A 5,441-nucleotide genomic window follows, 5' to 3' on the forward strand; every position below is an offset into this window, starting at 1 on the left:
TGCTAACCAACAAAGTCTGCGCCATGCACTCCAGCAGCACCATAGGCAAGAGGTTAGAGCTAGGAACAGCCCAGAACTGCCTCTTAGTACCTGCAAGGCAGGATAAAGGCTTCCCAAAGCTGTTCTCATCCTCATCTCCAGAATCTGTGAAAAGACTTTGCCGATGTGATTAAACTAACAGTCTTGACATAGGAAGATGATCCTGGATTACCAGGGATCAACACAAGGGTCCTTTTATGGGAAAGAGGAGGCAGGAGAGTCAGAATCAGAGAGAGATTTGAAGATGTTACACTCTGGCCTTGAAGGTGGAAGAAGGTGCCATGAGCCCAAGAACACAGGTGGCCTCTAGAAGCTGGAAAAGGCCAGAAACAGAATCTTCCCAGGAGCCTCCAGGAGGAACCAGCCTTGCCTATACCTGGACTGTAGCCATGACACACATTTCAGAATTCTGACCTCCAGAACTATAAAATAACAAATCTATGTTGCTCTCAGACCACAGGTTGGGGTCATTTGTTACAGCAGCAACAGGAAGTGAATACGGCAACTATGACTCCTTAGTTAAGATACTTTTCTGGATTTTACTTTGTTACCTCACCCGTAAACTGGGAATAATAATAGTTACTTTCTGGCACATGCTGTGTGCTCTCAATTAATGGTAGCTTGTATTATTATTATTATTATTATTATTATTGCCTTGTTGAATCCTTACAAGTGCCTTAAGAGGTTCTTGTTATCATCCCCACTTTAAAGATGAACTTCTGGAAAGTCGAGGTCTCACTGGGGCACATTGTAAGTGGCAGAGCTGAGTGCTGAGCCCAGACAGCCTGACCCTCAGCTCCCACTTTTCTCAACAAAATGCAAGTGTAGTGAAAGTTTTTGATATGATGAGGTTTAAGTTGTGGGCAGGGGAACATTAGACTTGGACCCTTGTAAGACTACTTTGTGATGGATGATGATATATGAATTATGGTGAAAAAGTTTCTAAGAATTCAAGCCTTTGTTTTTCAACAAATACTTATTTAGGGTCTGCTATGTGCTACTCACTGTCATAGGTCCCGGAGACATCTCTGTGGACAAAATAGAGTCTCTGCTTTAATTGGTGCTCACATAGTATTGGGGAGAGACAAACACTGATATATATATATATAACTAGGGGGTGTGTATGCATGATCTGATAAGTGCTTTGAACAGGAGTAAATAAGGGTCAGGAACTAGAGAGTGTAACTTTAGATCGGATGTTCAGGGGTGGCTCTCAGATGTGGTGTGAATGGAGGAGCGGGGAGGGAGACATGTGGATTTCTGGGGAGTGCCTGACTGATAATGGTGTCCGAGGGCAAGTACAAAGGCCCTGGGGCAGGGCAGTGCTTGGCATAGTTGGGGGAGGGCACTGTGACTGGAGCATCCTAGATAGAGATGGGGAAAGGAAGGCTGCGAGGTCAGACTCTGGGGGCCTGGGTCACACTGAGCTCTGTGAACATAGCTAGGATTGTGTTTTGATTCAGGAAGCCATTGGAGAGTTCTGAGCAGGTGAGAGACACGATCTAATTTAAGCTACGAATATGATAACAAATTTTAAAAAGAGACTTGTGATTCAAGTGAGCTCACATTGGCCTCTGGGGCTCCCCCACTGCTTCTGCCTGAGGCTGGCAGAGGTTTGTGTCGCTTCCCAGGAAACAGTGAAGTGCTGTATACAAAAGTAGAAACCGCTCAGGGCAGGCTGCCAGGCCCCTGCCAGGCTAATCCCTAGCCAGACTGAGGATTTGTGGCTGCTGCCTCACAAAGGTGGCTGAAGGGTCTATCGATTCTTCTACCCAAATTTCATTGTTCAAATGATGTTGAACTTGCCACTATGAATTTCCAAGCCTTCTAACTTGTTGAGAACTCTGTTTTAATTAGAAAATTCTCACTTTGCCCTCCTTGCTGCCCTTAGTTTTTCCATCTGAGGATATTTTAGACATGGAATTGTGGTCATGACTATTTCTTTCCTTGCTTGAGTGGTTGCCCAGGCTGGTTAATATGAGTGCCAACACATTTGCACCTGTTCGTGGGATTTCTGCATTTTCAATTTGCAGGAGTAGAGAAAGAGGTACCTAAAAGGAGTTTGTTTCATGCACTTTCAAAATCTCCTCGCTTTCTTTATGTTGCATGCATGCTATCATTTTTTTCACCGAACCTAATTGATGTGAAAGTCTTGTTGACCTCTGTTTTTTGATGTAAGGATTGGAAGAGCAATAACATTTGGTTCACAATTCAGTGTAATTAAATTTGGAGTTTTGAGATAAGGAAGCCATAGCCATTCTTGCTCACCTGTTTTTTGTTTGTTTGTTTACTAAATTAAATTTAAAGAAAGCAAAATGTTTTTTTTTCTAATGACTTAAGAGATTCTGAACAAATTGGAGAGCTTTTGGAAAAAGAAGCTTACAGTGTTTAGAATTTATTTACATCTCCGACTTCTTCCCCTTCCTCCAATACACACATTGTACATACACACCACACACTCACACACACTCACAGACACATACCACACTCACACACTCATACGCACAGACTATGGTAAATGTAAACTTCCAAAGCAGAGAATTTATTCCTTAGGGATACATTATCATCAAATATTAGTGTTTATTGTCCAATAAAAATGCCATTTAAAAACATTATTATGGTCATTAATTATCTCCTTGTGCCATGTATCAAAGGGTAGGGAGTGAATTGCAAACCCGTTTCCAAGTCGGTACTGAGGGGGATACTAGTAGCAACAAGAGGAACTTCTGGCTCCTTTAAATCCTAACACTGCTTACGCCTGAATTAAACACAGCAATTTAGCTCAGCAGATATTTACAGGCAGCTGCTGTGTGCAAGGCACTGTGCTAGCTCTCAGGGGCATGACTAAGGAGACGAACACCCTTCCCATGCTGTTGAGAAGGTGGGAATAAAGGGAGAATTAAAAAAGAAAAGATCAAGGATAAGTCGAAAGCCCTTACTCATTTTTAAGGTGAGGTCCTCTCTCCGCAGTGGAGACTTTTCAACAGTCTCTGGTCAGAGGCCTGTCAGTCCTGGCACTGCTTCCCCACCTCCCGGCTCTGAGCCCTTATACACAAAAGTCTCAGCACCTCGGTGCCCTCGTGTATGAATGAGGAAACCAGAGCCCTCCTTGCAGAGCTGCTGTGTGCATCACAGAAGCATGTGTATGCGTGTGTGTGTGCTTGCGGTATGCCTCAAATGCCACTTCCTATTACCTCTTTCGCCAGAGCTTTGTTCTATTTTAAATTTGGAATTCGAATTAGTCCTAGTTCCAATTATTTACAGAGAAGTTTTTTTTTTTTTCTAGTTTGGTGAGCCAAGAGATCTTTACATGTTTTTTATATAAAATGTTGCATTTTCAAAATGTCTCAAAAAAAAAAAAAACAGAAGTGGCATTGTCCCCAAGTTGTTACTGCTACCCCACCCCAACAGACACACATTTAGCACATCTTCTTGTACCTGTACAATACACCCTTCATCTGGTAGGACAAATCCTATTTATTTCTGCATTCATATTGTTCACATTTTTCCCCACCGACCTCGGCCTTCGATAATTCCTCACTTCCTTGAGGCTCCACACCTCTTTCTGTGTAAACTTTACTCCAAGTAGATCCTTCTTATTCCAAGTAATAGTCCTATAGGGTTACTACCCACCATTTCTACAGCATTTGTGTATGCTGTTCAGACCACCCTGTTCATTGCACATGGCTTTTACATTGCTCTTACGTTATTCTAATGCCAACTAGATTACAAAGTCTTTGAAGCCAGACCATACCTTTAACTTGGTTGCAACTTCTGCAGTGGATATTACTGTTCTAAACTTGTTTCCTTAACTGAAAATGAGAATAATAATAATAATACTTATAGGGTAGTTGTGAGCATTAAGTGAGCTAATACATAGTTCGTGGATATAGCGATCATACAATAAATTTTTGCTATTATTTTTAAGAGGCCGGGCATTCTGTTTGGTTATTTATAGTTTTCTTTTTAATTGGAAGCAATAATTAGAATGCTTTATATTTGCATTTTGCAATAAAAAACTTGCATAATTAGTCTCAGCATGGAAAATTTAGCAAACTATTTAAAATGTAGAGAAATATAAAATTACTACCAATCTTATTCCTCGGAAACAATAATTTTATATATTTTAGTATACTTTTTCAGTATTTATATATATACATACACACATATATACATATATATTATACAGTTAATATCATATATGATGAATATAGATTTGTACTCTGATTTTTTAACAGTATAAATTCTATGCAAACTTTTCAATGATTGTCTATACTGCATACTGTGGCTAAATCACAATTAATTTAACCATACTCTACTTTGGGCAATAGCACCACTTATCATTTTAGTTATTTCATATAATATGTTGTCATATAACCCTCTGTGCCTTCATAGTATCCACTTTATCTCCCTACAAAGAATATGAATTAGAGAGAAGTAGAATAATAAACATCACTCATTTTTCTACTTTGAGTTCATGCTAAACCATGGACTGACATTTTGAAATTAGTGTAGATTTATCAGCATAGACTTGAGCCCAGACAGAAAATGCTCTTGACTTATGTGAAAATAGTTGGTTCCCCCCGTCCCTTTGGGTTCCCCTCATGCCCTTTATGACAATCAGGCAGATCCCAGATAGCCAAAGGAGGTCCACTTCTTAAAAACCAAAATGAAATTCTTGCACCTTCCTTTTAAAATCTGATTACACAGCCTTCTTAATAAAACACATGGAGCATATTTTCTGTTTCATTGCCTTGATATGGTTTTACTCAGCTTAACTTTTCAGCATTACTTTTTAACTGTAACGCAACTCTCCTGTTAAAATGAATTTTTATTCCTCTTCTCTATATAAATTTATCTTTTAAATTCAAACAAAGCCCCTAATTGTAAAATTGACCTCAAAGTTAAAATTGATTTTATTTTTAAGCTTATACTTTAAAAAATTAATGATATTTATGAAATACATCTCTTAAATACCAAATTGCTCAGAACTTATGTTAGTTTCTATTTTTCATCCTTATTTTGGTATATTGGAGACTAAGTGGAGAAAGGTTGACAACTCGATGATAATGAAGAAAATCAGTCAAGTTTTTTGGGAGCATCCAGATCAAGGCACAAGATGGTTGAGTTTTCACGATTCAGTAAGTAGCATTAATAGTGTAGAAATCATTAGATCATACTTCAGAACAAGTTATATTCTGATAAAAATTACCTAATTTTCAGTTTCTACTTTTACTTCTTGTGTATATGACTATTATGAATATTTTAATAATCTGGCTAACTTAAAGAAGTCATGTCATATAGAGATAACCAATTTTCAAAGAATTAGAGTTTGAATACACATTAAAAGTACACTGACTATAAATTGAAGAAAAAATTGATTACCAAATAACGTGGTTATA

This window comes from Pteropus alecto, unplaced genomic scaffold, assembly GCF_000325575.1.
Source record: "Pteropus alecto unplaced genomic scaffold, ASM32557v1 scaffold288, whole genome shotgun sequence".
Lineage (NCBI taxonomy): Eukaryota > Metazoa > Chordata > Mammalia > Chiroptera > Pteropodidae > Pteropus > Pteropus alecto.